Source organism: Vidua chalybeata, chromosome 7 (assembly GCF_026979565.1).
Source record: "Vidua chalybeata isolate OUT-0048 chromosome 7, bVidCha1 merged haplotype, whole genome shotgun sequence".
Taxonomy (NCBI): domain Eukaryota; kingdom Metazoa; phylum Chordata; class Aves; order Passeriformes; family Viduidae; genus Vidua; species Vidua chalybeata.
Window position 1 is genome coordinate 28,151,358 of NC_071536.1, and position 12,656 is coordinate 28,164,013.

General features: G+C 41.1%; 1 protein-coding gene across 6 annotated transcripts in view; it reads right to left on the minus strand.

Annotated features, from left to right (window-relative positions):
- Positions 1 to 12,656, minus strand: part of SEMA5B (semaphorin 5B) — a 278,179-nt gene that overhangs the window by 79,233 nt on the left and 186,290 nt on the right. The gene's annotated exons all lie outside the window — the stretch shown is intronic.

Genomic DNA, 12,656 nt, shown 5'->3' on the forward strand with positions numbered 1-12,656 from the left:
GGAGACTCCCAAAACAAAAGCAAGCATCTCCAGCCAATTTACACAGCCCAATTTAAAAGCAGCATTGTGACAGTAAACATGTATCTAACTCCCACTGTGCTCACAGTGCACACAAATGATAAATAGATGAGAAGTTCAGAGGCAGTGGCAACTGGAATGTTCACAGAGGACAGACTTTAATTTACATGTAAATATAACTTCTGATCATCATTCAACTGGAAGGTCCATGACATAAGCCCCACACACCAAGTCATCACGTTCTTTTTAAAGAGGATAGCACTGTATAAACCCCCAGCTTTCATTGCCAAAAAGAAAAATTCCCTACAGTGAAGTCCAGCAGTTCTGCACAAATCTGTTGGTTTTCTTAAATTTACCTCCAAGATTATCACTTTCTAAGTAACCCTGCAGTGAATGAAGCTGGATCAAAACTGGGAACTGACAGGTGAAACCCAGAGAGATGGGAAGAGGGGAGAAAGGCTGATGGTGATTTGTGATGCCAGACAAGTGGTGTCAGGTCTTGAGGCAGAGTAAAACACATTAGGGCTGAGGGCACTATTGACTGGAAGCTGAGAGCATGTGGGGTCCCCAGTCACCTCTGCCTGCTTCAGAATGAAGAGGCCCCTTCCTTCACAAGAAGAGTCAAGACCAGAAAAGTTGTGTTAGAGAGAACTTTTAAATGTAAAATATTTAGTAACATATCCAACTATTCAATGCCCTCCTCAATTTTCCTCCCTTCAGCACTTTTTAAAAATAGTCCTAACAAATTCAAGCAGGTATTGTTAGCTGGAGGTGAAAATACATATAAATATCCATACTATACATAATACATCATTCTGAGTACCAGAAAAACAGCTCTGCTACATAGGGAAAGACCAGGCTCACAAAGTACAGATAAAGATCCAGAGCTCCCTTAACAGAGCCAGTTTTTCTTTATTTTTATTTTCCTCAGTCCATTACCAACAAAGGAAATAGCTTCAAAGTTCGGTCCGGATCTGAACTCTTCTTGAACTTCTCACTGCGGCCAATATGTTTTTTAAAACCAAGGCTGCCATAGAATTTGTCCTCTTGACACATGATAAATCCATTTTTTTACAGGAGAAAGTTGGGAAATCACTAAAAAGAGAAGATTAATTTTCCAACTCCCAGCTCAGATCCTTGAAGACACTCATTGAGATCTACAAGAAATGCAACCAGCCAGGAAATGCATTATTATACAACATTAGGGGAAGGGACAGTTCTATGTCATTAAAAAAAAAACAAAACAAAAACCAAAACAAAACAAAAAAACCCCACTCCATCTCTCCATTAGCTGAGCATTCCATTCAATTTGACTTGAAATAAAGACTTCATGAACACAGGCAAAGATCTGGTGAGAGAAGAGAGGAGCACAGGCCTTTCCCTTGAAGCCACTTGGAAAATATCTCCCATATACTGCAGTCCAATCCAGGGTGGAGGCCAAAAGCTTGTGCCTCAGAAGTGTTTTTGTGAGAGCTGGGATAAGTCCTTGCTGGAAAGGATCATTCAGTAATCTCCTGAGAGGCAATGACACTGGATGACAGAGCTCACATTGTAAGCCATCACAGGAGAGCAAGGAATTTTGCCTGCTGACTACCAGGAGTATTGACATTGGCAAAACAACTGCACAGTAGGTTATGATCTGTAATCCCAACTCTAGCCCATGCTCATTAAAATCCAGTGTCTTTGTACCTTCAATTAAGTTTTGACAATTTTAATTAAAAAAAAATAGAAAAAACTATATATTCAGAAAAGAAATCACTTATTGTGAGGCCCTTTTTCCCATTTTAAAACCAGAGACAGAGAACTTTCCATTATATAGCCCTGTTTACCTTAACAGTGCTTGACAGGAGAAAATGAAAACAAAAATTGTTGGTTGCTTCAGCAATCGATGCTGCTTCTCTGCAAATACTCTGGGTCATCTGGGATTGCAGCAGTGCAACACAGAAGAATTTGGCCTCCCAGGAGTCACCCAGCTCTTCCTGCCAGACACCTGCACCGCAGAACTTCGAGGCATGAACTTCGAGCTATGCAAACGTAGCTCTAGTCAGAGCACTGCTCTCCTCCAGCGATGTTCTAATGTGCCTAAATATTTTCTTTTTTTAGGCACATTGCCCTTCAGCCTTCTGAAGCACTACCTTGATGAGTAGTGATAAAGAAGATCTTAGTGATGGCCCAAATTATAGCAACATGTTGTTTGTGACTACACCATTAGTCAGGGTGCATCTCATTAGAGCTAAGAGGATAATTAAGCAATATGGCAAGCCAGAGCAACATGTAAAACATGGCAACATGTTTTACAAGTCCCACACATGTCTTTGGCAGGACAGGGGGGAGCTAGCTTGAGGGCTGAGTAACTCCAATGACCTCTGGTGACTCAAAGAAAATATTCATGACCCTGCAAAGCAGAACATCTTGACGATAATAAAAATATAATTGCAAAGCCAAGCAGCTAATGTGCACTTAAATAATTGTACTGCAAGGTCCACTGACCTACAGACTAGACCAGGCTTTGTGCTGGACTCCCAGGAGCCCACACACATCTATGGCCATGGCCTGTGGCTTGGATCTGGCTAGGCTCAGACCTCTGAGCCTGGGGCTTTACATGACCTTTCCAGTATTGTTTGGTTTCTCAACTTGACTGATCAGCTATCTTTTCAGGTCAAAATGTCCCACCCCTGTCACCTCTGTTGCCTTGGGCTACTCTCTGCAAACTCCCTGTGGGATGCTGGTGTTCTGTGTCCTCTCACTGGTGTATCCAACCCAAGCCCCTTCTCCACAGATGAACATATGTTCTTCCTCTGCCTTAGATCCATTTTGCCCCAGGATCAAACTACTGAACACTTGACAGAACAACTTTCTGAAAGATCTCTCTCTCTCTGGGGTGCATCTGTGTGTACCCATATATGTATCAGGGAGGCACAGACCTACTTAACACTTGCATAACACCACAGCACTGTAAGAGATGCTTTGTACTTTGTCCTCCTTACCTGATCATAATGCTTCTCAAAAGCCAGGTTCTTGAAAAATGGCTTAGTTGCCTCTCCCCACCCCCCTTTCCTCACATCTCTCAATAAACCAAATTTTTTTTTCTTTTTTTTTCTTTTTTTTTTTTACTGCTTTAACTGCCTCTGCACACTTGGATGAGGTACAAATTGTATCCACCAGATGTTTTCGGTCACTCTGTTGGGATATCATCCTGAATTTATGATTAATTTTCTCAGTTGTCTGAGACATTTCAGTTTCCCAGCTCCAGAAAACACATCTGGGATTATTTTTATACCTCCTGCTACATGTGTCAGTCAAAAGCAGTACACATCTCTGGACCCATATGCAGTAAAACAATTTTCATGGCATGGGTTGTGGAAGACAGTCTGGATGAAAACGTGACAAACCTGGGAGCAGGGCTATATCCAAATACAGGACAATATGTACTAGCCATGTGCTTAAGCAACCAAGCAAACAGCTTTTTAGGCTGTCAGTGTCAGCAATTCCTCCCATTACATCCTTACAGAGAGCACTCCAGCTTCCCATGCTACCTCCTCACAAATTCTCAAGTATTTCTTCCCTCATGCATTTCCATAAGAAATGCAGTTTCTAACCATGTTTCCAGCCACTTTGAGGACCTCCTCTATAACCACATGGCTCATTTGCAGGATGGGGGTACCCAGATTCATGTGCCATGTGAAGGGAACAGCTCAGGGCTTCAGCTGCTGTGCAAGATGAGCCATGCAAACCACAGAGAGGACTGTCCAGCCACCTGTGCAGACAGAACCAGAGGACAAGCAACTTTGTCCCTGGACTGAAAATGCAAATAAACACACCTTCCTTCAGCCTATTTGCAAGGACAGCTGGTCCTTCACATCTCTGTTTCTTGAGTTCTATGCAGGCAGATTTTCTCAAATATTATTTTTAAAACTGCATGTTAGTGTATTATTTCTGCATTTTTAGAAGTCCCATGAAGGAGACAATCACAGAGAAGCATTCGTGTGCACAATCACATGTACCTGGTGTGACATTGCCAAACTAGAAATTAACAGAAGGGGCCACAATAACTAAGCCTATTCAGTGCATATCTGAATATTCAGAGGTCACATCCGGACACAGAAAGAAAGAGTTAATGTCTGTTCCAATAAATTATAAGCATCACAGTTTGCTACCAGTTCTGACTGCAGATCAGCAGTGCTCTAGAATTCTAGCTCATCATGTGCTGTCACATCAGTTATTCAGCATGCACTGCTGAGAGAAGCTTTCGAGATACATTTATTTAATTACCTGCACATCCCGGCGTTGGCTTCCAAAGTACCTGCCTGTCACTAGCAAGTCCTGTTATCAATAGTTATGTGCATCCTCAGCTGTTAATGTGAAAATTTCTTAGACTTCTATGGACCAGCTTTTACACTCAAGTCAGCAATTTATACTTCAACACCACAATATGAATTTATAGATTAAGTACACACTAATCCCTGCACTGTACTTGCACAATAGAGGTTGCAGATTTTAATGCAAAACCAAAACATTGCTTTTAAACTGGAAAGTTAAGATTGGAGGAGAATATGTTACATGCATATTTATCAATTAAACACATTGTTAATTAGACCTGTCTAAGGTGTTTTAGTACAAACTTATCCATCTGTTACCAACTTCACTTCCATGAAACAAGTGCTGCATGCAAACCACTTGCATGCCTGCAGACAGACCCAGAACCATGTTGTTCTCTCCTATTAGGAGAAAAATGTGTGATACCAGAATGCACATTGTATATGATTGAATGGAAACAAAAATCCTTCAAGTACAAGCTTACTAGAAAAAAATAACAAACTCAACAAACAAAACCACCACAAAACAAACAAGCAAACACCCCCCACATCAGGTACTGATTGTTTGAGATGCCAGCTTTTTCTAGAAGGGACTGTGTTCCTCAGGTTTCTGCTACTGTCAGCAGATGCAGAAACAAAAGCAGCACCTTGTGTCCCAGGCTCAGGTGTGCAGGGATTGCTGACGCAGGAGTTTCCACTTCCATCAACCCTCTGCAATGCCCACAGGAGATTTCTCAACCTGCCCACGGAATGTGAGGTGATTCTGGTTCTCTGCTTGTGCTGCGAGGGCACCCCGAGCAGAGCCTGCCAGTCACATCACCCTTTGCTGAGTTATGCATGAGGAAGGAGGGCAGGAGGTGCTGTGCTGTGACAGCTATTGTGCGCTAGAGACCTGAGCTGGCAGAGTTATTCTTTTCCCAGTGTATTTATTTACATCTTCCTTTCCAGTAACTGTACAAAGCACTAGTATGTTCAGAAAAATGTTCCTCTGGAAAAAAACCCCAAAAACTTGCTTCCTATATTCCATATACAGGCCAAAAATCTCTTCATCTCTTATTTACAGTCACAAATTTTTTTTTTATCAGCTCATTTCACAGCAAGGTATGGAAGATTTTCTTCAAGTCTACAGAGAGAATAATGTGGAAAGACTATGTTTCTGCCCTGCATTTAGAATCTGTCAACTTCAATGTAAATAAAGCACATATTTACACACCCTACTGGACCAGTTTAGCTTAATCACATTCTTAGGGACTTTACTAAATTGTGGTGCAGAGTCATTCCCTTACAAGATGCCAGCCTCAATCTTCCCATCGATACTGATGAACAGATTTCAGACCTCTGAAATATCACCCACAGGTTCTTGCTGATAATGAAAATCCATTTCACAGGTGTTTCCCTATATTTCTACATACTTTGTAGTGTCTACATAACATAGCAGCAGTGTAGATCTACCCTTCTCTGGGCAAATACTGCAGCATTTAAAAGGAATTTATAAATGCCAGGTCTTACAACATTTAGAAGAAAAAAAAAATCTTTCAAAGTCCTATAGGCTAGATGCAGAAAATCCATGAAGAGGTTCTTCCATTTCTGTGATGTTTACAGTGAAAACATTCCTACAACACTTCAGCGATTTCTTCCTTATTTAATCCTCCAGAACTTCTCCATAAATACTTGCTGTTTTAGTCTAAAAGTGTAAAGCTAAATTCCCTTTTTGAAGCATTGTTTTTTGTCTCTTGAGGACAAGGAACATTTACAGTGCTCCATAAATAATAACTTTTTGAAAACTAACTTCCTTATAATAAAGCACAGTAGCTTAATGCCCTAGAGGCCATTTCTGAAGTTTCAACACTGGTAATTTATTAAAACTGTGATAAGCATGTCTGATAAAAAGACAACTAATACCAAAAGAACAGAATGCCAAACTTCAATAATTAGTTCTGCTCCACACTGCAGTATACGAATTGCAGATCACTGCTGCGTGCAGTGACAGGTATGAGGAATGATCATGGAATTCAGTCAATTCATTGTGGGGAGAGGAGGGGGTTTGGATAAAGGGAATTGCATTGTGTGTTACCAAATTATTAATAGATTTCCCTTAAATGATCTCAGATCCTTCAAGATGTGGTAAAATTCAAGCTGTTTGCTCTATTTAAACCCTAGTGCCTAACAACAGACCGGCCCAGAAACGGCTCTTCAGGAATGGCTGGACAGTAAATCAGCTGGGTAAGACCTCAAATATAACACCTGGAAGATGGAGGTTCACAAACAAACAAACAAACAAGTGAAAAAATCCATCAGTGGGTTTCAGTTCCTATAACCTTAATCTCTGAATCAGACCCTCTCTCTACAAACAAATGTCAGCATCTCACTTTACAGGGACTGCTCTTGGCCTGGCATTTATTGGCTGCTGAACACAATTGCTCACTCTGTTCATGCCAGAGAAGAAGTGGATGCTTCATACTGGCATAGTAAGGATGCAATAATCCATCAAAAGAAGGATATGCTTATTTTAAGAATGGATGTTTCTCAGTTCCAAGTAATACCACCTTTGGATATTCACGATTCTCTGTCTCATGGACTGTTATCACATCCTTGCAAAGGGAAATGCATAGTCTGAGGTACATTCCTCTGCCCTGGTTCACCTATTGCACAAATCAGCATTCGACCAGTAAACAGGGAAGAGCATTTTCAGAAGACTGACTTTGTTTTCTTTGGTTTCATTCTTAAGCCTTGTTGATTTAGAGTAGTCTATCCCCTCACGTTATATTTCCAGGCAAAACTGGACAGAGCACCACTTTAACACCTGGCAGAACAGGGCCCCAGACTCCAGGTAAGGGAGCTCTTGCTCTTTTGATCAAGTTATCACAGCCCAAACGAGGTCCTGTACCTCAGCTGAGCCATGAGTCACTCACCCCCTTCATTGTCCTCCTGTATCTCAGATGCAAGGTAAAATGCTTCACAGTTTTCCTCCTGTGCACAGCCTGCAGCAAGTGGGTAAGCTCCTCTACCACAGTTGGGTGTCTGTGCCTAAAGGCTCTCAACTGCAAATGTTATTCTTTCAGAGAAAGTTCTTAGCTGATGTGAATTCTTCTTTGGTGGTCAATGCTACTGATTTTCTCTCTTTCACAGCTTCAAAATCCCTTGTTATTTACTTGTATTATAGAAGCACGTAGAGGAGTGAACTGAGATCGTGAGCCCATTATTTCTAGGCAATATACAAACATGCTGTGGGAGAGAATTTCTGCCTGAGAGCACTTACAGTCTAAACAGGAAACACAGGCACATGGGAGGAAGGGAAAACCAGATGCACAGAGAGGTCAACTGACTAGGAAAAGCCACTGAGCATGTCAGAGGCAGAGATGAGCACTGACCTTTGCTCTCTTGCAGACTAAAAACTTTCCTGTCAAGCACAAATGAGTTCTTAGACAGCCTTTTTTTTTGCTAGTGTCACAAAATACATCCACTGAATCAATGGTGGGTGAAGGAGTGGGGTTAGAGATTTGAACAATGGGCAAGACTCCAGGCATCCTGTCCTCTTCTTTCTAGCATCTTGGGGCATGGCCACAGCCTCATCTACAAAAAGAAATTTGAGGTTTTGTGCCTTTAACTTCCATTTGTCCTGCAGGAGATTCCATCAAACAACAAAAGGTCTGTAAATCTGCACTCCCCCCACTCCCCACTCTCTGCAGTGTCAGGTAGGAATTTACAACTCCAGACTATGCATTCCCTTATCTGAAAGGAGCATTGTGTGAGGCTTAACAGATCATAGTTTCTACAGTGTACCCAAATGGAAGGACTGTACAAGTCCTAGTATTATTAAAGACGATTGTCTAAAGATTTAGTAAAGAACATTTGATACCAAGTACTAAAACTAAAATGGTGTTTTCTAAGATAAACAACAGTCATACACAGGTTACAGCTTTTTTCAGCTCTTCAGGAATTTTAGTGTACAAAGAACATGTTGCAATGAAGCAGCTGGCTCAGTCTTAGGTGCTGTCAAATTAAAATTCATATCTGAAGCAAGCAGATTGTCTTGCCACTGCTTTAAGTGTATTTTCAGTAACTCTTCTGTAAAGCATTTGTAACTTGATGCTGAATCCCATACAGAGGAGAATGTGAGCTTTTTAACATAATGGAACTTTGTCATCCCAGTTTGCAGCTTTCAAAGGACCTGTGAGCCTCCACTGCAGGCCAGGACTCCCCGTGCAAGCCCGTGTAGGTACGACCTTGTCAATATGCATTATAAGAAAAGTACAATAATAAATGGGGCATTAGGTAGCAGTGGATGGCAGAGCACTGAAAGACAACAGAGCACAACCACACAAAAGGGAAAGGTCGCAGCTCACCAGCCACATAACTTATTGTGAGGTTTTTGTAACCAGAAGAGTTTTATTATATCAGGGATGGGATTCTTCTGAGACCCAAAGGGGACACGTGGGAGAAACCAAGAGGAGAATGCACATTAACTAAAGGCAAGAGAGATGTCAGCTTAATGGGCTGATTCAGAGTGGGTTAAACCTCTCATTGGCAGTGATAAGAAAGTTTGTGGAAGATCCTTACAGTTAATACAAGCACTAATGCAATGCCACAAGGATAGGTCCAAAGAGAGGGGAATCAGCGTATGGGTACAAAGATGCTGGGATGCAGAGCTGTCCATAATGATAAAGAAAGGAGGGCGCACTCTGCTCTGCCTGTGTGCTGAACTTTGACAGTTTCATATTTACACAGCAATGTTAGATGAACACACCAACATGATGCTTTGGAAGGAAGATACAGTTCTGAAGAAGAGAGATAAAGATGGCAGTGCATTTCTGTTTTCCCTATCTAGTGTTTGTATTTTTATTATTCTATGTAAAGAAAAATGTCAGTCTGTGCCAATGATTTCTTTTAGCTGGTGATCTACTTCCTTTTGCTTGAAAGTGATGAACAGTGCAATGATTTAGTTGCAAGTTCTATATGGAAATGCTTATCTTTTTTTGAAAGCTATTGCTTTTAAATATGAAAAAGCATGGATGGGGCCAAATACAAATTGACAGTCTCAGTAAACTGGGGTGATAGTGAAAAAAGACATTGAAGCTCTCACCTATAGCCAGTTTAGAGTGAATGACAACATCTGGAACTGGAGAACAGCAGAGGGGATGTTGGGGAAAGATGACAATGTTTTTCCTTTTAGTGAAGACTGAAAGCATACAGAAACTGAGATGAGACTTTCAGCACACTGGGTAATTAACTGCCACAGTAGAATTTGGTTTCTTGCCATGTCACATTCAGTTTACAGCTTAGGATAACAAACATTTACAAAATGTACTGGAGATTACAGAGACATAAGATTATATGTTAAATCAATAAAATAACTAAATAAAGAGGTTAAAATATACAGAGGGGGAAATAATTAAAGAAAAAATTCACTGCAGTCAAGCACAGGTCAGAAATATAAGTACAGCTGATGCACAGGCAGGTGCAGTTGTCACTGGCCAGGTGGGTATCACATAGAACAATTTCTCATAGCACCAGCACTGTTTATTCTGTAAAAGAGCAGGCTTTGTTTTGGGGTTTCTTTTCTTTAGTTGATACAAACAAGGTACAACAAGCTATTTCTAAAAAGTGAGCCAACAAATGTAGTCACAGCAATGGTTTCCCTTGATATAGTGGAGGCAATTCTTCTTTCAAGGCTCCTCTACCGCCAAAAGATGTCCATCTCCACCCCTTTATGTTCTTTGGCAGAGTCGCCATTCAGAACCAAATCCCTCCTTCTTCTTTGTGGCCTCTGCTGATAGATGTGACAAGACTTCTAAGCAGCCTCCTCTTACTGTTTTGCACAATGATTTCTGGAGTAGGAGGTTCAAAACCCCCTCCAGTGGGCCAGCCCATATTCAGTACAAAATCAATTTACCATGGCTATAGTCTCCTTTGTATTTCTGCATCAAGCAAAGCGATTTTGTTCTCCTTCATTTTTCTGCTCTGGGGTTCCTTGCCATTGTAACTCTTTGAAGCTCACTGCTTATGGAGAGATGTTAAGGGTTCTCCACTATACATTTTTTGCATTCCCTCCCCCTCTGCTTATGGACAAATCCTACAAAGTCAATTGAGTGCAATTTTGTGCACCTGCATTAAGAGTCCAGCTATTAAACACAATCTTTCCATATAAGCTTGAAACCAAAAATATAATCACTGAAGCACATGTGAAATGTCTGTGTATTACCAGCTTTCTAAAGTGGGGAAGTCTTGCATTCTTTATTCCTCTCCAGGTTACATCATTGAATATACTTGTTCAGCATTTATTTGTTTGCTTTGAGAAGAAGCTAAAATAAGTTTGAGGAACCATCCAATTTGGATCTGAGTCTTACAACAATTAGGCTAAGATTCAGGAATCAAAATCAGCACTTCCTGCAGTATTAAAGAGACTAATGTAGAACTAAGATGACATTTTCACTGTTCCGTGCCTCCTGTTTTTCTTTAGGGAAATCACACCTATTGCATTGGGGGGTGCTAATACTATTTCAGATGACAAACACTGCAATATATTCTCATTAAAATTGTGTAAGAGGCTGAACATGGTTTGAGTCTTGCCTTGGTTTGGAAAGAAAAAGAGGGCAGTGCACAATTAAACAAATAAATGTGCATGTGATTTATTTTATCCTATCAAAATTCTTTTCTGGTTGTGCTCTTATGCTTAGTGTAGTGCAATCAAAATGGGGAAAAAAGGCACTGGAAATCTTTAATTAAGTGAAAGCTGCATTATTGAGACCAAACAAAAGCTCTGAGACTCCTTTAATGAACCAAGGCCAGTCTTGTGCAAGCCAGAGAGATTGGGAAAGTTTTGCAAGGCAGGCTGAAAACAGAGCTCCTTCCTGAACCACAGGAACTTAAGTGAAACCAGACTCTCCCGCTTGCTCTTCCCTAATTTAATCATTTTTGGGCTTCAATAATATGGGCAAAAAATTCTAAACCCTAAACTAAAAAGCAGTCTTTGTACTTTCCCTATTCAGTTCAGCAGATGTATGTGAGAATTTCCATTTGTTTTCTAGCACACCTAGAAAAAAGATCCAGACCCTGTTCCTACTATGGTTTTGACATGAACTGCAGAAGTACATGGACTACTCAGCTGCATGCTGCTAGGCATTTCTGCTGGAAATTAAAAGGCAATTCTGCCCCAGTGGGCCTAAATCAGAGGTAGAGGTGAAACCCAACATGTGGCTGGAAAAAACAGGCAAAAAGAAGGAGATGGACCAGTGAGACAAAAGATATTTACAATCAGGAAGTTCACATGGTGTAAGCTTCCCAGGATGGTTTGTTGACAATACACATAGATTTTGACCTTTTGACTCTCTGGCTTCTATGGGGTTTGGTGCTCAGCATCACAAACTGTCAGAAAAAGGCCATTTTTGACAGATCACTAATAAGCAAGAATAAGTAAGACCTTCCAGAAATTACCAGGCTGGGAAGAGAAAATCAGCAATGAAAAGTCCTCAATGTTTCATAAAATAGATTTTTTATTGTTCTACAGCTACATTGTGCATTACATCTCTGCTTTCCTCTACCAGGTGCCTAACGCTCTTGATAAGCTAATTACAGCCTTCTGCTTATTTCATGTCAAGCTTAACTCCCAGTCTGAGCCCAGCCTGCAGTTCTGGCATGCATTTTCCTTAATCTAAGACCATCTGTGCTCCATGAGAAAGGAACACTTAAATACAGAGAAAGTGAAGAACCAAAAGTGCAGAATTCCCTGTATCCTGTCTCCAGCTCCTCTCCCCAGCATTTCCAATGAAGTTTGAAGCCAACATCCATCCAATCCTAAATACTCTGGAAGGCCCAGATGCAGCAATACTTTTCAGTGGTCAGTGGGGAAATGACAAGCCAAAAAGGACCTGAATCTCTCAATTTCTTCACATCAAAAGCTTCATAATTCAAATACCACCACATCCCCAGCAACATATGCAGTGGTTGAGTCCAGACTTGATCAGTGTAAATCAAATACTTGTCTCGAGAAGAACAAGGAGTCAGTTTGGGGGGGGGAAAGTAATGGGGTTGACTTATCAAGAATCAAAATTATATTCCTCAAGTCTATTTTTTTATTGGAAGTGCACTACAATTTAAATCAAAACTGAACGGCAGTGTTAGGAAAAATGGCTCTCTGCCACTCCTGTCCCACCACCAAAATTTCAAGTGTTTCTAAGCCCTACTGTCCCCTTACTGCCCAACCCAGCTGGACACAGCCCCTGCCAGAACCTGACCACTGTGCACGGCATCGATCCACCCTCTTCCCCCCAAGGCTGGGAAACAGATGCCTTCAGACTCCCTGCTTGGTCTGTCACAGTTTGC